Consider the following 24,425-nt stretch of genomic DNA (forward strand, 5'->3'; position numbering starts at 1 on the left):
TGAACCTTTGACAATGGTGAAATTCAGAATTAAACATATGCTGAGCCAAAGTTAACATGACATAAACGAGAGTGTCAAATACTCGCATCATCATTAACAGCATTGTAAATATGGTTCACTGACTTATTACAAAAATCTGCAAGGGAAAGGCGGAACAAGCCTCCGCAATCATAGCCTTTACCAATGAATTATCCATGTTTCGACATGACTAATTTATTGGACTCTAACACTACCTTAAACTCGTTCTTGCACAAAAGGGAGTCGCTCACTAGATTCTTGTTGATAGTTGGGACATGCTGTACGTTCTTCACTTGCACGATCTTTCCTGAAGTAAACTTCAGATCTATCATACCAACATCATGAACAGAAACATGTGACCCGTTTTCCATCAGCACGCTTGAACCTTGGACAACATGATAAGAAGAGAACAAAGAGATGTCAGCACACACGTGAATATTAGCACCCGTATCAAACCACCAACTCATGGATTGAAATACTGAAAGAATGGTAGACAGATTACTGTACCCATCCTTAGTATTGCCTAGTGTTGTCATGTTGACATCCTTGGATCATGATCCAGGAGTAGCCTTTGCCCTGCGGTCTGCACGATTTGGACAGTCTCTTGCGAAGTGTCCCCCATCACCGCACGAGTAGCAAGCTCCTTTGACGTTTGTAGTCTTCTTCTCTTTAGAGGTAGTAGTTTTGACAGGCTTCTGAGCAGTCTTTTTGTTCTTGCTGTGTGGGTGGTTCTTCTGCACCATGTTTGTGCTAGAGTTACCATCGCCTCCTTTCTCAGAAGCATCCTTAGCCCGAGCTTTCTCCTCAACATCAAGAGATGCTATTAGGTTTTCAACTGATATTTTCTGTCTCTTGTGTTTCAGAGTAGTAGCAAAGTTCCTCCATGAGGAATGCAACTTTGCAATTATGCACCTAGCCACAAACTTATTAGGTAAAGGACACTTCAGGAGTTCAAGTTCCTTGACAAGAACTTGTACCTCATGAGCCTGTTCTACAATAGAACGGTTGTTCACCATCCTGAAGTCATGAAAGCTCTCAATGGTATACAGTTCACTGCCCGCATCTGTTACATCATACTTAGCAACCAATGCATCCCACAACTCTTTTGTGTCTTCCATGTGCATGTACACATCAACTAGATGATCAGCAAGAACACTTATCACGTATTCCACAAAGTGGTCGTTGGCATCGCTGAACTTCCTCCTCTCCTCAGAAGAATGTTCACCTGCTAGAATACCAAGCATCGCTTCCCATGCCTGCAGCACAGTAAGCCAAAGATGGACCTTGACTTGCCATCTCTTAAAGTGCACACCAGTAAAGTTGTATGGCCTCAGTGCATCAGCAAAACCAGCCATAGTAAAATCAACAGATTGCCTATAATAAGGTTGAATGATCGGATCGGATGCTCGTAGCCTAAGAGGGGGAGGGGGTGAATTAGGCAACTTAAAAACTTAGCCTATGGCTCCAACTAAATTGCACAATATAAAACTAAAACATGATATCTAGATGTGCAACTAAGATTCTTCTAGTGTGAAACCTCTATCCCAAAATAGGTTAGCAACCTATAGCCTTTCCTATCAAGAGACTACTCTATGAAGGTAAAGGCACACAAGAAATGCTAGTATGAAATGCGGAAACGTAGAGAGCGGGATAGGAGGAAGCAAACTCTTGACGCGGGTGTTTATCCCGTGGTTCGGTTAGCCACAAAGGCACGCCTAGATCCACGTTGTTGAAGCACTCACTAAGAGTATTGCTTCTCGGCAATCAAGTCTCTCCCGTGAACTCAATCACGGTCACTTTGATCCCGATTTCCACTAAGGAGCTTCTCCACAAAGGATGGGGGGTCTTCATGTCCCCTGCACAAGGTCGTCCATGCCGCTCCACACCAAGTCAGAGGGTCATTGACGTTGTCGGCGAGCCTCAAAGCTCCAAGGGGCCGGCGCACCAAGATATCTTCTTGGTTCACAAGAGAACCACAGCACAAGGGCTCAAGGCCTTGCTTGTTCACTCACTCAAGAGCTAATCTAGCACTTACACTCTCAAAGCTAGTGCTAAACCTAAGGATATGATCAATATGCACTCGGGTTGGCTTGGAGGATTTCCTGGGTTTGTTTGAGACTTGTAGCAACTCCAGCCACCTTGGAATGGCCGGGGGGTGGCATATATATAGGACTCCAAGCCCAAAGAGTCGTTACTAGCCGTTACCCAACTTTCTGCGAAGGTGTTGGATAGACCGACGGTAGGGCACCAGTTTATCTGATCACACTGCGCTCCAAGGTAGCCGTTGGGTCTTCTGACAAGTGACGTAGGTGTCACCGGATAAACCGGTCAGGGGTCGTCGGTTCATCCGGTGCGCGTCGGTTCATCCGGTGCTGAAGGAATCTTCGGCTTGCTGCTGACGTCATTGCTTCGACGCATTGCACCGGTGCCCGTCGGATCATCCGGTGCTGAAGGATTTGCTTCAGCGCGCTCGTCATCGTCTCTAAACGATCCTCCGGTGCTTGCTCCGACGCTCCAACTCGGCACCGTCGGTTCATCTGGTGCCACTTGGCCTTGTCCACAAGGCCTGCTCCTAGTGCTCCTCATTGCTCCGACGACCTGGCGTCGGTTTATCCGATGCTAACCGGATAGACCGGTGCCCCTGCATCGGTTCATCCGGTGCTGCTGTTCTGTGTAGAACTCGTCTATTTCATCATTTCTTTAAGTTCTTTCTTCGTGTTTTGCTTTGCTTGGCCTTTTTGTTTCATCTCTGGAATCTATAATTGTTCACTTGACAAACTCATTAGTCCCATTGATTGCGTTGTTACTCAATCACCAAAATCACAAAACAATGGCCTAATGGGGCCATGTTCCTTACAAAGGTTTTTGGATTGATAAAATGTAAGGCAATTGCATGATTAAATTCCGAAATAAATAAATCATGAGCATGATAAGATCTAGAATGAAAAACTCTATCATACTAGTGATAAGACACAATATAATCATAATCTCAGAAAATATGATTAAAACTAAATAAAACAACAGCGCACTTACTGAGATTTTGCCTTCGGGGAGACGAACAGCGCTGACTAGACAAAGATTGTCCTGCAAACAGAGTGCAGCAGACGGTGTCACAGACGACGATTCGCCGTATCGCCTGACTTCGACGGAGGACGAGCCGTGATAAAGATCTTTGTTGAGCAGTCGCGCGGAGCACTTTCCAAAAACCTTATTCACCCTCTCCCAGTGCATGATTACAAGGGCGAAGGGTTCCGAAGACCTGCTCTCCCGTTCGCTGGTGCATGCCGACGCTCGGGATGGAGAAGGCTACAGCCACTACTACAGAAATAACCTTCGATCCTACACATTAGTCCCGGCCGCCATTCGACCCAGGACCGATGAAGGTTTGAGTCCCGAGTCCAAAGACTAGGAGGCAGTGGGGAGCTTTAGTCCCGGTTGGAGCCACCAACCGGGACATCCGAGACTAAAGAGCCCAACCCTTTTAGTCCCGATTGGTAACACCAACCCGGACTAAAGGGTGACCCTTTAGTCCTAGTTGGTGTTACCAACCCGGACTAAAGGCCCCTCCACGTGATAGTTCAAAAGGAAGTTATCCTATACTCAGTCACATGTACAACTTAGGTGAGTTGACAAAGAAATCATGTGCGAGGCAAGAGGTCTTGGGATGGAATCCCGCGGGGCGCAAAAAAATTTTTAGCGTCAGGGACATTTGGAGCTGAATCCCGGTTCTGTAGTAGTGAGCGGCGGTGCAGTAGCAAAAGAAGGCAAAACTATAGCTCGAATTGGTATATTTGGTGGAGGCTGATGGGTCATATATATATATATATATAAAAGTCAAATCTGATCCTCAACTTCCATTAGCAATGTGGGTCTAAAGGTTTCCACTTCCCCATGCTCTTGTGGGCTTTTGAGATATTATTTGGAATTGTTGAAAATTCTTTGGGCCAAGTCCAAATTCCAACACTACCATTGCCTACATACGTGTGCTCCATCTCTCATCAAATGTAAAGTCAAAACTACTATTTTTTATAAACAAAATCTTCCAGATTTCGAATAGTCGGTCGACGACAAAAAATCTACCAGCTCGCGTAGTACGTGTGGTGGTCGTGACGCGCTCTCAAACGAACAAGACCCGTATCACGAGACCTACCTCGAGACGATGCCGGCAGACACGGGTAACAAGTCAAGAGGAGGGACTAATCAAATCAGCAGACTTTGATTGAGGTCTCGGCGAGAGACTTCCCCGAGACGCTCGCGCGCGCGGCCGGACGATCTGGATGATGGGTCGTCGGCGTCGATGTATCGGGGGCCCGGGGCCCGGCCGGGTAGGAGGTGCGTATGTAATGCAGGGTGGCACGGCGGGACTCGGCGGTCGACGGCGACGTACGTTGACGCGGGGGACCACGCCGTGCCGGCCGGCCGGCCGGCTAGTCGCCGCGCGGGCCCCGCCGTGTTGCGCAGCCGTGCTTGCATGGCCCGCCCGCAGTTGCTACCAAGGTAGGTCCAAGGTCGTGGCCGGCTAGTCGCCGCGCGGGCCCCGCCGTGTTGCGCAGCCGTGCTTGCATGGCCCGCCCGTAGTTGCTACCAAGGTAGGTCCAAGGTCGTCGTTCGCCACACTCGATCTCGGACGCAGACCCTGCTGGAAAACGCTCGATCAAACTCTCTCTCTCTCTCTCTTTCTCGTGGAAAATTTTGGCGCCAGTCCAGACAAGGCGACGGATGACGAACGAAGAAGCTAGTCAGTCACGGCGACGGAGACGGGGATTCAATTCTGCGTGTGACACAAGGCGAAGCGATCCATCGTCGATGTGGGCACGGTGGCCTAATTTGCTTGGACTCTTGGAGTCCGAGTCGCCACTCTTTCAAACGCTTGTGGAGAAGGCAAGATCCGTCCGCTGTTCCCTGTTGTGCTAACTTTTCTTGTAAATATTTTTTCTATCGTCTTAATTGAGCGGCTGAGCTCCTATTTTTTATTTCAAAAAAAAGATCCGTCCGCTGTTTACGTGATCGAACAGACCGGGGGCGCCCCCGCGCTATCATAATCATGGTTGGAAATAGCCCGCTATACCTCGCTATAGCCCGCTAATAGCTTTTTAGGAGATCTACCGCTACGCTATACAACATTTGTCCGCTATATCCGCTAAAGGAGGTTTTATGAGATTTAGTCATGCTAAATGTCCGCTAAATAGGTTTTTGTGAGACTTAGCAGTGCTAAATGTCAATTGGGTACTGTTGGGTAGTTAAGAGACGTGTTAGACTCAAATTTTAGGTGTTAGACCAACGATATTTATAATTTGTATGAGATTATTTATTTTTTTATCATTCCGCTAAATGATTTAGCTTTCGCTATAGGCCGCTATAGCTTCGCTATAGCTATTCTATACCTTTTAGAGAATGTTACCGCTAAACTTCATAGCCCGCTATTTCCAACCTTGGTCATAATGCATGCGTCGCCATTGCCGATTTATTAGCTCTGAGCTTGTGTGGTGGCTTCTTCGTTCTCTGTCCCGGCCGGCCCTGCAGCTGCACTGACGGCATCACGCCCCCCGTAGACGATCCGTATAGTTTCTTGATCAGCAGTTGCACTGTCGCTGGCTTCTTCCTGTGCCATGCCAATCGACCGAAGGCGCCATAGCAGTACGAGAGGACCACGTGCACGCGCTACAGTAGGACTAGCTACATATATATAGAGCCGGGGACGAACTAATTAAAGGAGTCCCAAACTCACAATTTGGATGTTTTGTAGGGGAGAAAAAATGGCTCATTTAGTTTACTCTCTCATACCCTACATAGTTTTTCTCTCAAAGCTGGTACTGCAGCAGATTACTCAAATAATAGAGAGGAGGAAGGAGATGTGTTTTGGCGATCACCAAAAATATTTTAGTACTGGTGGTATAATTAGTAATCTGCTGGAACACCTCCTATTACCAAACGGATAGGTTTTGGGTATTGAGGAGAGGGATGAGTAATCTTCTGGAGATGCTCTAATGACCTATTTGTTGGTTGGATCTCATCTCCTTCTAAAATTACTTTAGTTTTGACTGCAATGGTAAAATCTTATTTTTGATGAAGTTGAAACTGTTCTTTTCAAACATTTGTCAAAGCAGCTTCTTAATGGTAATGTGGTAATTCTGAGAATACTTAATAACTTGAGGAAGGAGAAGCTGGTAAAGCTATTTTTTCTCTTTATTGTCATACATTCCGAGATTACATTTGGGCTTCTTGATTGAGACCATTTTATTTTTACATATATTTAGTATAATTTTACAAAAAAACTGTTAGAGAAGCACCAACTAAGAGACCCTAGTACATTACGTATTTGGTGGAACTTTACCAAAAGTCAATTTTCCTTCCTAAACTTTCACTTTTCCTATTTTATAATTCTTAAATTTATCTATTAATAATTATATTTGATATAGACTCTTTGGTCAACTGCTAATTTTCTTATGATTTAATTTCAAATTTAGCTATTTACTAATTGTAACTCTTTTGTATCAAGCGTTAATTTTCTTACTTTTATAAATCTAAATTTAGCTATTTAATAATTGTATTTGTATGTGATATGGACTGTTTGGTCAACCAGTAATATTCTTCTAATTGCAAATTTAGTTACTTACTAATCGTATTCGGCACAAACCATTGTTAGCCTCTATATCTGTGGAGTTGTAGTGGTGAGTGCTTATTGATTCGACCATCCAGAAACCTAATCTAGCCACCAATTTTACTGCAAGATTGTAAAATCAAAAAGTAGTGGTAGTATGAACTTGTACATATAGTACTTGTCCATTATTTGTGTCACGAACTTGTAGTAGTGGCTCCTCTGACAACCACTACTGGTGCAAGACAAGAACCAGTTCTTTGACACCCCAATGATTGATCTATCCACAGCCTTATTATAACATTAAACTAATAGTGAACTAGTGATGCCACCATCACTTACTGCTTAATTTTGTTCAACCATTAGCGATGAACTGATGAACAATATCAAAGGCTGGTACGATGCTTCCTTCTTTGTTAACTAGTTTTGCGATGAAAATCCCAAATGCTTAATTATTACTCACTATACATCGATCCAAGGGTGTGCCAGCGCTTATGAGTGCAAACTAGAGCCCCTTTCTTCACCATCTAAAGCAACCCATACATGGACCCGCAGGTCATCGTTTTGTTTTTCGTGTGGAATCTAGCTAGTCCTATACTTGCTGTTAAAAAAAAGAAATATCCTATCGGTTATCTAGTATGTACGCGGCTATTAAAAAGTAGTAGGAGTAGAAGGCACAGTTTTTCCATCAATGTGAAAAGTTCTTCAATTACTTCCTCTACATGGCTCCACATCTTCCCTGTTGTTTCTTTTGAGAGACAATATTGGTCATCAGAGCATAATCGTGAATGATTAGAATCTGCAGGACTAATCAACGCTTGGTCATGTATAACTTAATTTTGTATGTAGGTACTTGCTTGGAGTTGACTTCTCTACTCTTTATTGCACGTCAGACGTATACGCACACTCGGCAACAAAAAACCGATAATCACATTTCTTGGTGGGGCCCGGTTTTCCTCTTACCGCCCAAATTTTTCGCCCAATTTGAATCCCCGCCCAAACCAATTTGCCACAGCCCAAAACTGACCACCCCTGCCTCCTCCTAACTCTAAATCTTATCCATTCCATTCCATTTCCCATCCCACTCCCATGACTCCACCCCACACCTGCACAGCCATGGCGGTGGCTACTCCTCTGGTCGCCGGCGCGCCGCAGCTCCTTTGGTCACTGTCGCTGGATGTCGGCTCTCCTGCGCAATAGTGCTAGGCCGCTAGTGCTGCTGCTGCTCGCCGCCATCAACCCCTTCTTTCCTCGCTGACTTGCCCGCGACGGAGCTGTTGCTGCCGCCGGCTGCCCGCCCCACTCTCTCCTCTCTATGGCTACTGCAAACCTGCAACAGTTGCAGCCGCCGTGGTGATGGCAATGGATGGTGGAGGGGATGAAGATGAGCCTGCGCGTCCCATGCGGGGTCCTGATGTTGCTATTGCTGCTCTAGCAGAGCAAGATGTGGTGCAATGCTGCTGCAGAGGTAAAAGCATCCCTGGTGCATCCTCCTATGGTGCCGCTGGCGCATCATGCAGTGGTGCCATTGCTAGGGGAATAACGGATAGTAATGCTGGAGTGGAGATGGCTGCAAAAGATGGTAAATTGGCAAACTGTTATGTCAATCCTTTAAACTAGTTGCTTATTAGACTTTCAATGTGAAATGTTGGTTATCTGCCTTGTGTTGAAGTGTTGATTTGAGTACCTTTTTTAGTAGTAGTGCTGTGAGATTTAGAGTTTAGATCAGCTATGTTGTGAGAAATTTTATATTGAATGAATACTCTTAAAGTCTTGATCTGTCCTATTGAATAGATTCAATCCGTGATATACAATGATATACTTTCTTTATAAATATTCTTCCATGTCCTGATTAATACCAATTTAATTGGCAAGTGTGCTGCATAAATTAAAGTTGAGTTTGTATGTGTTGCTGCAGGGAGAGTGGTGAAGTTAAATGGACCAATTGAGGTCACATGGAGTCATGGAGAGCCTTACCCCTACCCTAATGGGGTTGGATTTATGTGCTACAATTGTTATAAAAAATAAAGGGTGGTGGTGTATCTCGTCTAAGGGAGCATCTTGACGGAATAACTGGGAATGTAGTGGAGTGTAAAAATGTTCCACCATATATTAAGAAACTAATGGCAGATGAATTTGCAACAGGAAGAATAAGAAGGAAGCGAAGTACTAATCTTCGTCTCTATGTTGAAAAGGAGGTGGCAACACAAAGGGTATCTGGTAGGACAAGCATCCCTCTTGATGAAGAAGGGCAGATTGAGATGGCAATGAGAGAGTCACTAAGGGATTCTAATTCTACCATGCAGCAAGACAATTCTTCACCTTTTAGCAAGTCTGTTTGTAATGGGGCCGGTGCATGGTTATTCAGCTAATCATCAACTAGATACTATAAAGGTCCTGGAAGTTCTTCCAATGCTCCTTTTGATGTCGATTTGGCTCGCAGTAGGGCCCAAGCACAACCTTGGGTGGACGTTATGCTAGAGGGGGTTTCCAAAGAGCAGATTGGGAAAGCTTGGGCAAAATGGTTCCATGCTAATGATATTCCCGGAAGGAAAGCGAGCTGCCCATACTTCCGCTCAGCAATTAAGTTAACTCAACAATTTGGTGAAGGAGTGTCAATTCCACGTGGGAGAGAAATAGATGGTACCTTGCCGGATATGAATTATGCTGACATGGAGGCTTACATGGCTGAATTCATGGATGATTGGAAATATTATGGGGTTACCATCATGTGTGATTCATGGACAGGTGAATACTTGTATACCTTTGTAGGCCTATACTTTGTTGTACTGTCCATATTGAAATAATTAATCTTGTGCACTTAGCTTTGTGTTTTTTTCTGCTATGGTTCTAGAGGTCCTACCATGATGTCCATCATTAATTTCATGATATATTGCAATGGACGCATGTTCTTCCATAATTCTGTAAATGCAACTGGTTTTTATTCAAAATTCAGAATGTCTTCTTGACATTCTTAGTACAGTGGTTATTGGCAAGATTGGAGTGAAATATGTTGTTCAAGTTGTCACAGATAATGGTTCTAATTATAAGAAAGAATGTCAAGACTTGGTTGACATGCATCCACAAATTACTTGGAAACCATGTGCTGCCCATACCATCAACCTAATGCTAAAGGACATACGGCACTTTCCTGATGTTGAGAAAGTAGTGGATAGTGCAAAGAGAATTTGCATATTCTTATATAACCATAACAGGTAGTGAATATTGTTCTTGTATTGGATAGAAAATTCAGTTATCTAGTATTGTCTTCTTGCTGTCTTTATGAAAATTCAATGATGCTCTTGTTGTCATGTTTTTTGTAGGCTGCATGCTATGATGAGTGAAAAGATAGGGGGAGCTGATTTGGTGGAATGCCACTAGATTTGGCATTTTTTTTATTTTTCTTCAGAGTTTTTGGGATAGACAAGATAAGTTTAAGCAATGGATGGTATCTGATGACTAGGAGAACTGTGTGTGGGTTGGCCGGGCTGACCATGAATTCACATATGATTGTTTGACCAGCAAAAAATGGTGGAGTCAAATGGAAGTGGTGTTAAAAGCTATCTCACCAATCTACTTTGTACTTCGTCAGCAACAGAAGATCTATTCTATATCTGCATTCGTTCCAAAAATGATGAAATCTATGGCAGAAATACGAGTCAATTTAAGTGATAATACCATCCAAAAATATCTGCAGAGGGTATTGGAAAAAAGTCAATGCAAGACTTGAGTATCTTGTCAATGATACACTTATGCTTGCAGGTGAGGGCTGAAGTAATAAATTGTTCAATTCATGTTGTCGTTTCATGCATCACTAGTTATTAACATTGCTGATTTTATATTTTTCCTAGCCGCTGCACTTGACCTTAAAGCATTGTACACTTCCATGCTTGCAAGGAAACCAAAGTCCAAACATGTTGTCACATTGGCCATCAAGAAGCTTGCAAGCTCATCTTCAAAGGCTTCTGCTGCAATTGATCAATTTACTTTCTTCTCAAAACAGGGAGGGTTATTTGGAGGAGCGGAGGCTCGAAAATCTGCTCTTAATGGCCGGTGTAGTACAGGTAATTGCATTTTTAATTTTTTTTGTATGTGCATTATTTTGTTGCTTTCTTATGTTTTGATTCTTGTTTCATTTACCATCATTTTCCTAGCTGATTGGTGGGATCAATATGGTGGAGACTGTAGTGAACTACAAGAGGTTGCACGTCGTATTGTCTCACAATGCATGTCCTCTAGTGGGTGTGAGCGAAATTAGAGCACGTTTGCCTTGGTGCACATTATATTGAGAAATCAATTAAGTTATGATAAGCTTCACAAGTTGGTTTTTGTACATTATAATTTGAAGTTGTGTATCCAAACTTTCGTAACTGACATGCAAAACCTTCAAGAAATGCAAACCAACAAGGAGAGTGAAAGAGATTCTGATCCTTGTAGCATCCTAATAGATGTGGCTATGTATGATGAAGGTAACCCCATCATAGATTGGTTGTGCACCTCTAGGAGTGAGTCTATGCCGACTCTAGTTGAACGTGATGACCGGAGGCCTGAATCCCCTAATCCTAGCAGATTTGTTATAGAAGAGTTAGGGATTAGTGATGAAGAGGTGACTGCATTTAAAAAGATGATTGGTGGAAAATGGGGTAAGAAAAGGAATGAAGGATTTGAAGAAAATATTTTCTCTGATTATGAAACAGAATTGGATCAGCAAGGTAGCCCTGTTTATGTTGAGTCAGGGGAGAGTAGTTGTGATGACAGTGAAGGCAATGGTGAGTTTAATTTTTTGATGGGATTCTGCATATTATATACTGCAGCTTTGCTGAAATATTAATCTTTTTAAAGGTGATGGTGATGTTGTTCATGCTTCTGGTGATGCAAATGAACTTGGAGAGGGAGGCTCTGGAGCTCAGGAAGGAGGTAATGTTCCTGGTACCAGTACCTAATAATTTCTATTCTCTTATCAGCTGGTGAGGAGTAGAGAATCTCTCTCCGTTCGAGATCGACAAGGCTGAAGAAACATTGTGTCAGGACCTTGTACTGAAGGTCAAGGTCAGATTCGAGCATCCATGCACTATGGAAAACAGAGTGATTTAGTGACCAGATTTTAAGGATACAAAGCCATGTTTTGGTTCTTGTCCTTAATTACTTGTAATATTTTCGACAATGTACTACTATTTGCCCGGGTTTGAGCTTGTTGTTGTCGTTTCGTGTGCTTGTAATATTTAGGACCATGGACTGATTCTATGTAGTAATTGTTGGAACTTGGAACTATGGATGGAGACTGTAATATTTGGGACTGAGCACCTTTGTATGTAATATTTGGAACTCCATGTTGAACAGATTGTCTGTCGCTTCAAAATAGCCATATTTTTCATTTCTATGCACCGTTATATCTTGTTTTACGGTTAGATTGTTTGGAAATAATCTAGGTTATTCCCTATACAAAATGAGAATTTTTTTTCCAAATTTCGTTCGAAAACAAAACAGCGAATCCGAGAATTTTCCGATAAATCCGATAAACACGTTTTCCAGTGACCTCCGTTTTTTTACCAGTAAGGAAAAACTTGCTGGTGCAAGACAAGAACCAGTTCTTTGCCACCCCAATGATTGATCTATCCACAGCCTTATTATAACATTGAACCAGCTGTGAACTAGTAATGCCACCATCACTTCCTGCTTAATTTTGTTCAACCAGTAGCGATGAACTGATGAATATTATCAAAGGCTGGTACGATGCTTCCTTCTTTGTTAACTAGTTTTGCGATGAAAATCTCAAATGCTTAATTATTACTCACTATACATCGATCCAAGGGCGTGCCAGCGCTTATGAGTGCAAACTAGAGCCCCTTTCTTCACCATCTAAAGCAAACCATACATGGACCCGTCATCGTGTTGTTTTTCGTGTGGAATCTAGCTAGTCCTATACTTGCTGTTAAAGAAAATGAAAAATCCCATCGGTTATGTACGTGGCTATTAAAAAGGAGTAGAAGGCACAATTTTTCCATCAAGGTGAAATGTTCTTCAATTACTTTGTGATATACTTTGTCTTCCTCTACATGGCTCCACACATCTCTTCCCTGTTCTTTCTTTTGAGAGACAATATTGGTCATCAGAGCATAATTGTGAATTTTATTAGAATCTGCAGGACTAATCAATGCTTGGTCACGTATAACTTAATTTTCTGCGTAGGTGCTCGCTTGGAGTTGACTTCTCTACTCTGTATTGCACATCAGACGCATACACATACTTGGTCCGCTCTCAAGCTACGATATTTTTCTTCTGGTTGATTTGCGTGTGACCTTGTCCACTTTGAATACAGCTAATGCCATGACTTCAAATGACAAATTAGCAAGCAACTTAGGTATGGTACTCGGTACTCCTTTAGACCAGCTATATATAGATAATGAGTTTTTTATTTGCATGTATCTTGATCTGGGAGTGAGTATTATTGTAGAATATGTAGAAGGCTTTTTCTTGGCAGAATGAGAGAGATATGTCGGCCGTGTGTGCATCTTTACCTATACTACAACTATACGTTTGGTCGTCCTAGCCTAGATGTATATGTTGTCATATATCTCTGACTTTGAAGAGAGCTGCGGAGTTTGTCAAGAACCCAAGAGATGAGAAAGTGTGCGTATATGATGATGATTGGTGCACGTCTATCTGGATCTGCTTAGTCCTGTATCATTGTGTATGTTGCCAAGGCTAGCTGTACTAATTAAAGAGTGACTCGTACTCTACTATATGGGCCAAACGACAAAAAAAGTAAAGCAGAAAGGGTTGTGCAACCTAACCTCATATCAATATGCCTTGACAAATTGTACCAGACAAGGGAAAATCCCAGAAAGAAACAGCACCAACGCCAAGGTGTCAATGTTACCCAAATGGAGCGACAAGAGAATCCATCAATGAACAAAAACAACAACAATAAAAAAGACACCGAAGACAATACAAGCAAGTTGCGTGCTGCCGCTCAATCTTGTATCATCACATGCCAATAATGACGGCCGGCATCTTCCTCTCCGGCCGAATTGAAGCAAGCTTCACATGGACCATACATATATAACTACGATTCGATCGGTGTAGCCTTTGCTTTGATCATCTCTCTTGGTAGGATGCTGACTATTTGTGGCCAGCAGCTGCAGGTCGACAAGGTATTCTCGTGTCTCCGATCCTCTCTCGGACGACCTTGCCCGCCTTTTCTCCCCCTCCCTTTCTAGCCTCTTCTCGTCTCCCTGATTTCCACACCTTTCCACATCAACCGCGGCTGGATAATGTAGATTAAGCAGCGTGTGGCCCGTGAAGTACATGGGTTTCATACTTTGATTTCATGGATGGCTGATCCCAAATTTGTCGTACCACATGCAACGTGCGCCCTCGGGTGTTGGGAAACGTCAAACTGCCTTGAATGGGAAAGCTGACCATGTTTACACTACGTACTGGCCCAGCAGCTGGTTGAGCCCTGTGAGATGCTCTATGTCCGATCCGGCGGCCAGTTTCTCGCCTTTAATTTGCCGAGGCCAACATGTTACCCTTTAGGATAGTATATTTCGATCCTTTTGTCTTTGGCTCACCAATCGCCGCCATAGGTTTGACCTAATCTGGTCCTCTCGCATAAGTAATATTTTGGAATCCGGTAGCCTCGATCAAAATGTTAAAATACGTTACGTGCAGGTGATCAATCAGAGATTTTTTTGCCCTTACATGCGGAACACTTAGCTTTATTTATGGAAAGTATAATACTATAAACATGGCCGCCCAAGTACGCGTTGTTCATCTGGAAATGTAAAAATACGTACGTTCGTTATTAAGTATATGTATTGTTAATTATTATTATTATGTTTACCCTGCAAATAGGTACAATACTTTCACGCGCACAAATTGTCAAAGTTCTACTATGACAAGTAAATGAGAATGGGGCATTTATCTATACATCCATTGTTTTTATTTTTCGGAGATGTCATAAAGATAGGAACGGTGACAACAAGTCTCGGTGAAGGGGAGCCTTCAAATTTTTCTCTAGAAAACAAAGCCTGTACCTCAATCACTTCCGCAAATATCCAAAATAGCAATGAGGGGAAGCAAACAATCAAATGGAATGAAGAAACGTACAACAGCATAACCATGGCAGAGGCCCGCTACTAGCGATCACTGCTCCAAAATGGTATGGTACACAGAACAGGCGAAACAGCAACAAAAAAAGAATAGTATATCGGCAAGCAGCTGCACCACCAGATATGTTTTGGGTCGCTACTTAACGGGCGCATAAGAGAGAGAGAGTGTGTGTGTGTGTAGCCAGCAGATCAACCAAAGTGCTATATGCTTATTGCAGTCGTCTGTTAGTATTAGGGCTATCAAATTGCCTCAACTAGCATTACTAATATAAGCTGAGACCTTTTTACTTCGAGACCATATTGACCCTATATATGGACCACAGACCAGCTCAAACATAGTGGGCGCTGTATTCAAACTTCCACGACCTTTTCTTTAAGGCAAAATTTGGTAGAGGACTTGCAAAGTGATGTTGATTTGTAGGTGGATACCGTGAGAAAAAGGCTCAATAATGCTAGCAGATACTGTTATTTTCTGCCAATTTACCAAAATACACCACTACAATTAAAAGAGTATTTTTGAAAAATAGAGTATAGAGATGAAAGATAGTAAAATACCATTTCTGCCTCTCATACCATAATCAGATTCTTTATTTTTCCTCCCACTCCCTTCTCTTCTTTCTTCTTCCTCCTCCCCGGCCCTTTCGTCTCTGCCGCCCACCGTCTCTTTCTTCTTCCTCCAAGACCCCATGATGCCGACCGATCCGCACTGCCCATGGTGCGCGATCCGTGCTAAGTTTCTCGAGACCTTCATCTATGTGCCCAACATCATCTTGCCCATGCTTCTTACTGTTTGCACCTCACGTGATCTCTCTTCACATGCACTCGCTTTAGGTCACGCGACACACGGCACTAAAAACAGCTAGCACGGCAGTGGAGTCAGGTGCATTCACTATGACTGGCGAGATTGATGTGCACGAGGATGTGGAAGCGTCAAGTCTCATGTTCACGAAATCGGATGAGGTGAAATGTGAGCAAGCCTGGTGCTTCCAGAGGAGGGGTCCCCTAGTTCTACTAATTTCGGCTGTTGGGCTAAGATGAGAGCTTGTACATTGGATGCAGAGAAAGAGCTCGAGGAAGAAGAAAGAAGAAAGAAGATGAGATGGAGAAAAAAAAAGAATATGACAGGTGGGGCCAGTGGCCAAAACGATGTCCGCCGGTAGATATATATCACTTTGCTTATCCGCGACCAAATTTTGCCTTTCTTTAAGTTGCATACCTTAATTTTGTTTTTCAGCAAACAAATTAGTAGGCCATTTTCTCTGATCCCCGTGTGTGTATAGAAAACAATCATGCATGTGCCGAAAATATATAGCTATAGTCTTTTGTGTTAGAATCTATTAACCATCTAGGAGCAGATCAGTGGGTATTTTCTCTTTAACAGTGATTAAATGATGAAGTTCTTGTGGGTTAACCGAGAGAGAGACTCGAGAGGGAGAGAGGGGGAACTGACCGTGAGGTTAGGGTAGTAGAGGATGGCATCACGTCGGTGTAGATGGAGTCCGGCGTTGCAGTATCGTGCAGTGACGACCGCTGGTGAAGTGCAGTGAAGACGGCGGCGGCAGGCTTCCCGTCGCTTCTGGCACTCCCTCGGTGGGTAGTGTCGTGGAGGTGGGCAAGTGGGCAGAATTCTTTCTAGGCGTACCTGCCTCTGCGGCCCCCACCTCCTCTATATAGTGCCGGCACGATGGGGACCCACAACCCGGTTGGGTTGGGCACCCCAGACCAGGGAGCCAGTTCAGGGCCCGACTCGGTCATTGGACCGAGTCGGTGGAGATCAACACTAACATACTCCCCCTTGATCTCACATTTGTACTTTAAACTATTCAACTTGAACTTAACTCTTTACTTTCTCTTTATTTGCTTTGCTCTTGGTCCTCGTCTCATTGCAGATCAGTGCATAGGGCATGCCTAGTCATGATGGTTATTAGTTACCGTCAGATTAACAGCCACAATGCACTTTTCTGTATTGAAATAAGACTTCAACCTTTCTTTGGGCCCTTAGTAATCCAGAAATCATAGGCCTCCAGTAAAAACCCATGTCGACTTGGGCGGTAGGCCTTTGGTATGCGAGCACTTTCTTGGTACTTTGATGCTCAATGCTATCCTATGATTCTAGATTTTCTCCTTTGCAACATATAACTCACTATCAATATGTTTGGCAGCACACTTGACATGTTGCCATAGGAGAGAAAATACTTGAATGTTATATTGCTGTTGTTTACCATTATCAATTCTGGGTAAAGGTTTTCTCAACCATTTTGCCTGTCCTGTAGCCTCATATCATGCTAAACTTTGGGTATACATGACCCATGATATCACACCTATTTTGCTTTGGAGCTTTTCCACAATAAAACACCAAATGATAGTGTTAGCTACTATTATGGGCTTCACTAAACATCTCACTAAAACTCAGTTCTTTTTACTCACAACCTTTTGAGAGCACCTGTTTCTTTCTTACTTAGCATGAGGCTTACAACACTTTGCAAAAATGTAAAATCATTCTCTTACTCCATTCAAGTGATCTATTGCTGGACTGGACTTCTACCAAAATATCCCGGATACTTGAGCTATGTCAGGGTAGTATTGAGAACTAATTTTGCTTCCAACAGCTGAAGCACATGGAACCCTTTTCTTTCGATCGATCTCATATTGGTTCCTGGAATACTCGAAATTCCAAAACTATTACCCTTGACTATAGGACTGGCATAGGCTTACTCGCATGCATACTATATTTTTTTAGAATTCTTTTTCTAAGTATGCTCTTTGCGATAATCTAAATACCCATTTTCCTTTATCCCAATGAATTTCCATTCCTAGAGTGAATGGTCTTCACCGAAATTTTTCTTATCAAAACTAGAGGTCATAATAACCTTCTTCCTTGAACTTTGCGGGAAAGGTATTTCCCATCTTTAAACTTTGCATATTTGCAATTTGTCATGTTGCATTTATCTTTACTTAAAACCCAAAAGTTCTCTTTGTTCTTATCAAGCTTTAGATGCCACTGTTCTGTGATCAGATTTCATTAGGTGGTATCCCAATGTTCTTTTCTATCCACAACAAAACCATTTGGTTATGTCATGTGTATACTTTCTCGTACAAATCTCCGTTGGGAGATACTGCTCCAACATCCATTTGAAGCAATTCTAAAAGTAGTATCCACAAATGTAATTATGATTCTAAAAGAATCCTTTCATGAGACATTGCCCTGTTAAGGTCATTACGATTCTCCAACATGGTGGCCTTGTTAAGGTCATTATGATTCTCCAACATTGGGGAATCCAACTTCATCATTTGACCCCTCCCCCCCAATCAATTCATCATCTTTCCATCTTCACCCATCTCTGTGAAGCTTTCCTTGGCATTGAGCCGCATTTTCATCTCTTTCAACACCTCTTCTGTCACTGTCTTCATCTTGAGGAGCATCAGCGGTCAGGTCGTCGTTGGAGATCTGATCGAGTGCTGTGTTGGGATTAAGACTGGACAAAAAACTTGTGGCTCGTTAGCTCGCTCGGCTTGGCTCATTAGTGGCTCGGCTCGACTCGGCTCGTTGAAAAATATTAATGAACTGAGCTAAAGTTTTAGCTCGGTGTATTATCGAGCCAGCTCGAGCTGGCTCGCGAGCCGAAACAAGCCAACATCCAAATCTACAGCCGGCCGAGAAGCCCAGCCTGAGTCGATAAAACTCTATCTCTTCCTCTGCGCCACTCCCTTCCTCTGCGCGGAACGGACCCCTCCCTCAATCTCGATTCCCCGCTCCCTCTATCGCCCGCCGCCCCGCACCCCAAATCCCTACGTGCCCCGCGGCCGGCGCCCCTGCGCACCTCGCAGCCAGTGCCCTTGCAGGCATGCAGTTCTGCGGCCTGCTCCCCTGTGTGCCTCGCGGCCAGGGCCCCTACGGGCCTCGCGGCCAGTGCCCCTGCACTCCTCACGCTGGTGCCCCTGCGCACCTTTGCTGGTGCTCCTGCAGGCCTCACAGCCGACGTACCGGTGCTCCACACGGCCAGCGCCCTCGCCAAGATCTGCTCGGCGCCGATGCCACCTACAACTGCGGGCTCCCCCTCCTCGCAGCGCCACCACGGTCGTGATGCTTTGAATCACGATTCAAGCACATAAGAACTCCGATCCATGTGCATGAGAGCTCTGGCTCTGGTAGTTGGCTGCTTTTTTCAAGCTAGCTCACGAGCCAAATAAGCCAGCTCGAGCTGCAAAACGAGCCGAGTCGAGCCTAACTTTTAGCTCAGTCTGGTAATGAGCCGGGCTAAGCCAGCTCGTTACCATAATGAGCTAGCTCAAGCTGAGCCGAGCCGAGCCGGCTCGATATCCAGCCTTAGTTGGGATCATGCTGGCTTTGGGCATCCTGATCATCCTATTGAGGGTTGATGATGGCCATGAAAACATGACATTCTGGAGAATAACTGTCGGGTGTTGAGACATACTCGACTAGTTTACTTTCCCCGGATCTTCCCTCCTGAATAGGAAAGAGAGGTCTACCATGTTGGTATGGTAGATCGTCGATGCTGGCCACTACTCGCAAGCAATCGGGTGGTTCCAAGGGCTCATAGCCTCTGCAGAACTTAGCATGTAGTTGTGTCAGAGCGCCAAGGATTAGATCAAGGTTGTCGTCTAAGGACGAGCGTTCGAATCTGAATATACGTCAAAAACGGGAGCCTCCCAGCCAATGGTGGAGCCATCGATCTGGACGTGGTGGTGGTGATCCGATCCCTGCATCCTATGAGGATTAGATGGATTTGATCATCTTCCGATAGACAAAAGATGCGTTGCGCAGCCCGAGAGCAGTTTGGGCACAATGAATCTTAGATCGGGTGGTTTTCGATCTAAGATTGATTGGAGAGTGAGTGGAACTCGCATTGAGAACGAGTTTTTCTTCGATCTCCTTAGCGAGATCAGGGAGCAGCATCTCGCCAAGATCGTCGGAATGGCCGTTCCTTCTCGCAGGAATTGCCTCCAGCTCTCTGGGGTTGTCTAGGTGGCTGTCGAAACCACCTGAGCCATTGGCGATGCAGACCCTGGAGCCCAAGACGAAGGTGGTGTCACAGTTAGGCACTGAGCTGTTGAAGGTGAAACTGGCCATATCGAATTCGCCGATGAACTCGCTGAGCCCCCTACCTGGCGCGCCAGTTGTCGGTGTTTAGCCGCCAAGCCTGCATAGGAATACCCCAAGTAATAGGATTGTAGGCAAGGGATCGAGTAGTTATGAAAATGATGGTGCAAGGAACACAAAGATTTAGACAGGTTCGGACCGCAAGATGCGTAATACCCTACGTCTTGTGTGGTTGTTTGTTTGCCTTAGATGATGTATGAGGTTGTATGTTTTGGAGGAGTCCCTGCCCACCCTTATATAGTCTAGGGGGACAGCGTTACATGGAAAGTTCTAGTCGAGTACTGATAAAGTCCTAATCGGGTAGTTACAATAGGATAAGGTACACAGCCAGAAAATTGGCTATTTGTACCGGTCATAGGGCTTTGTTTGTACCGGTTGAAGCAACCGGTACCAGCTGGCCGGTACTAAATGCAGGATCCTTTAGTACCGGTCGCAACAACCGGTACTAAATCCATCACCCAAAGAAGAAAAAATACATGCAATTGTGAGGATTCGAACTCACAACGTCAGGCCTCGCATGTAACTTCTTTTGCCATCCCACCAATGCATCACATGTGACTATGTGCGAGATGCTTTCCTTTTAAATAAGCCATGGAGGCCTATTTAGTACCGAGCCAAGACGTCGACCAGTACTAAATGTTACCCTTTAGTACCGGTCGGTGTTATTGACCGGTACTAAATGGCCTCGCCATTTTAGTACCGGGCCAAAACACCAACCGGTACTAAATGATGACTTTTAGTACCGGTTGGTGTTATGGTCCGGTACTAAATGGCATCAGGAGGCGTCAAAATTTAGAACCGGTACTAAATGCACCCTCAAGATCATTTAGTACCGGTCCTAAATGCGACTGGTACTAATGCTCATGGACGAATGACTAGTTTTCTTGTAGTGGTATATGCCATGCGCTATCTCTTATTTTAGAACATTCCATGCTTGTGAGCATCTCGCTGCCCCGGGTCTGACGGAGACTACATAAAATGTCTCATTATAATTTATCCTTTTCTTTGCATAAAGCTTTTGCCACAAGTCATGCTTAGCGACTTTCCATATTCCCTTTGGAGTCACATTTTAATCTTGTAGACCCATTATAGCATACTGTCTTGACTCCGTTAGGAAATTTTTCTATGTTCCAAAACAAGTTTGGAACTTTTAGGTCTCATAAAATCTTCCATACCTTCTTGCCACTTCGAAAATATAGAAAACCTTAGGACTTTCTTTACTGTATTTTCAGCCCAGCTAAAACGCGCGCCCAATTCAAAAACAGGCTCGGCTCCCTCGTGTGTGCCCACCTGGGCCTTTGGTTCACGCATGGGGCCCAGCCGACGCTCGGCTCTGCGGCCCAGCAGCCAGCGGCTCGACCCGCTCTAGCGCGCGGCCTGAAGCGCTCCGCACAGCTCGCTCCACAGCCCAATCGGGCAGCTCGGTCTGCTCCTGAAATTGGCTCGTGGCCTACTCGTGCTGTGTGTCCCGTGTCCCAGGCCACAACCTGGGCCTAGGCTGGGAAATGTCTCACCCACCTGGGACGAAAGCTGGCCCAACTGCGGCCAGTCGATCGTGGTTGTCCCTTTTGATCCAGTGGCTGGGCGTGATTTTCGTGGGAGTGCTGGCTCTCCCCTTCTTCCCTCTGTCTTCTCTCTCTGTGCTGCAGGTGCCGCCAGAGTGTCACTGTGCCTTCACATCTGCTCGGTCCGACCTTCGGCGCCCTGGCCGCGCAATCCTCGCGCTCGGTACGGTCCGGCCTCTGTCTCCTTTCTTTTCTTCTTCTAGCAATGGCTCCGAGCAGCCCTGAACCATCTCTGCCTCCCCTTTACTCTCTGCGCGCCGAGACCCAAGCGGGCGGTGGTAGCGGCAGATGCCCATGGCGGGCGGCCGGAGGAGTGGTGGCGTCGCCGCGTGGCAGTTGGCGGTCGATATCGTTGATTTTCGCCGCCAACGCTCTGCCTGATTTCATGAAACATAGGCCATAATCTTGCCATAACCATTATATCTAATGGGTTCCACAAGTTTTGGTGCATATTTGATCTCAGGAACAACATATCCAAAATTGAGCCAAAACGGACATTGTTTGAACTGGAAGGTCCGAGTCCTGCCGACCGGCATACCTACTGTGGAATTTAGGCATGAAACTTTATCAGAGTCATCTAGAAGGAGAATCCAGGCCATTCTAATGGGTAACTTACCAAAATGCAAGAGTTGGAGTGATATCCAACCGTTGAGGAGCGTGTCGGTGCAACGGAGGGCCGAGAAGCCATTAGAGCTAGGCAGCCCGGCCTAGTTTAGGCCGCCCGGCCCAAGAAACGTCGGTTGAACAAACCGCCAGAAGTACCGTCCTCCAAAGAGTATCAGGAGCGTCCACTCGAAGGCGGTCGACAGATGGCGGGAATCCTAGGCCAGCCGCCCTAGGGGAGGCCGGCCGGCCTGACTTTGTCACGCCACGTGTCCAGCCTTCGCGTGGAAGTTACGACGCCGACCTACTTGCGTGAAGTGTAGGCAACTTCAGAATAACCACCTTGAAAGCACTATAAAAGGGAGCCCCCGCCCCTCATTCAAGACACACCATTTGGAGCAAGCAAGATGTAGTCCATCTTTAGTAGAATAGGGAGAGTGCGAGGTGAGAGTCTTGGCTAAGGATGGCAACGGGTCGGGTTCGGAACGGGTGGAGTCTCCGTTCACCCAAAACCGAAACCCAAAATCGAAATCTGAACCCGAACCCGAAACCGATTCGGGTGGAAATCCATCACCAAAACCAAACCCGCGAATACCCGAAACCCGAATGGATACCCGAAACCCGCAATAAATATACACATATTCACATGTATAAACAATAGGCAACAAATAATAAATATTTTCAAGACTCAACTTTCAATAAATTTAATAGTCTAAATAAACAAGTTATCATTAACATATTATAAAACATGAGTTGTAATTCCAAATGATTTATTTCGGATATCCATTGGATATCCACGGGTGGAAACCAAAACTCAAAATTGAACCCGAAACCAAACCAAAACCCGAACCTGAAAACCGTGGGTGAAAAACCAACACCAAACCCGAAACCTGAAAAACCAAAACTCGCGGATACCCGCACCGAACCCGATCCGCTGCCATCTCTAGTCTTGGCGAAAGCCAAAGTAAAGGAGCGGTGCCAATTTCTCTCGGCCTTACTCCATTTTGTAAGCCACCTCGGAGGAATGGAATATCTTCGGAGTGAAGTTCCTCAACTCTCATCGGTATCTCGCTAGTCTTTTTCTTTACTTCAGTTACTTGTTTACTTTCTGTCTTTGATCTGCGGGATCCCTTGTTTGCGTGAGTAGCAAATTCTATCCATTTGGGTTTTCTTCTAGCCTTATATAGCGCCAGGCGGAAGTCAGTAACTCGGTAGTTTAGACATGATGCCTCGGCTTGGTTAGTTACCTCGGGTTGTGTTCCACCCCACGGTACCGCAGTGGTACGCGGGCAGGTGGTGATAACCATGTCCGTCCTTTGTAGTCCACCACGTTCGGGTGTTTTCATAGCAGTGGTTGTCGACGAACATTGGACTCCATTCTCACCCCAGTCTGAGTCCTTCTCTTAGGCCGCCGAAGCAGATCAAGATAGTTTAGTTGCAAGTCTTCTGGGTAATAAGTTGGCAAACCGACGTTAGACCCTCCACCCACTTACCTCTCTTCCCCTGGTGGGTCCAATTGAACTAGTTCCTAAGTCTGGTCACATTTATGGTTCCCCGTGGATTCGATACTCTGGAATACTCCAAGGTGAAGGCTACATCGGTCTCTGTACGCTTGCGGAGTTATTCGTATAGGCTAAGGAGTGCCAACAGTGGCCCTTCGCCGGCGTTTGCGCTCACCCTTGAATGAGCAGTGAGCACGCCACCATCAAGTGGCCTTGCGACGGTGCCCTTGCCCTCGAGCCCGAGGCCGAGACCCCGCGGCGGTGAGGCCTCGCTTCCCTGCAGCTCGGGTTTTCTTCCCGCGGCGTCCAAGGGACGACGGCGGTGGTGAACGGCAGGGACCTGAGGTGAGTCTTGCCGGTCCTCTTTGCTTTGTTAGGGTTAGGGTTAGAAATCGGGTTCGATCTCTTCTTTTCTTTCTTTCTTATTTCCCCAACTCGATCCACTCACTAGATCGAGGCATCTGGTACCAATGTTAGAATCTATTGACCGTCTAGGAGCAGATCAGTGGGTATTTTCTCTTTAATAGTGATTAAATCATGAAGTTCTTGTGGGTTAACCGAGAGAGAGAGAGGGGGGGGAGGGAGAGAGGAGGAACTGACCGTGAGGTTCGGGTAGTAGAGGATGGCATCTCGTCGGTGTAGATGGAGTCCGGCGATGCAATGTCATGCAGTGACCATCGCCGGTCAAGTGCAGTGACGACGGCGGCGGCAAGCTTTCCATCGCTTATGGCACTCCCTCGGTGGATAGTGTCGTGGAGGTGGGCAAGTGGGCAGAATTCTTTCTAGGCGTACCTGCCTCTGTGGCCCCCACCTCCTCTATATAGTGCTAGTGTGATGGGGCCCCACAACCCAGTTGGTAGCCCTGGGCACAAAATACCGAGAACCGAATACCGAACCGAAATT

General features: G+C 45.2%; 1 long non-coding RNA gene across 1 annotated transcript; it reads left to right on the plus strand.

Moving 5' to 3' along the window:
* The first annotated feature begins 8,548 nt into the window (after positions 1–8,548).
* On the plus strand, positions 8,549–11,894 carry LOC120675796. The gene is made up of 3 exons (XR_005675491.1): positions 8,549–9,364; positions 9,940–10,378; positions 10,620–11,894. It is a non-coding gene; the product is annotated as an uncharacterized LOC120675796 (long non-coding RNA).
* The last annotated feature ends 12,531 nt before the right edge of the window (positions 11,895–24,425 follow it).

Source organism: Panicum virgatum, chromosome 5N (genome assembly GCF_016808335.1).
Source record: "Panicum virgatum strain AP13 chromosome 5N, P.virgatum_v5, whole genome shotgun sequence".
In the NCBI taxonomy this organism is placed as follows: domain Eukaryota; kingdom Viridiplantae; phylum Streptophyta; class Magnoliopsida; order Poales; family Poaceae; genus Panicum; species Panicum virgatum.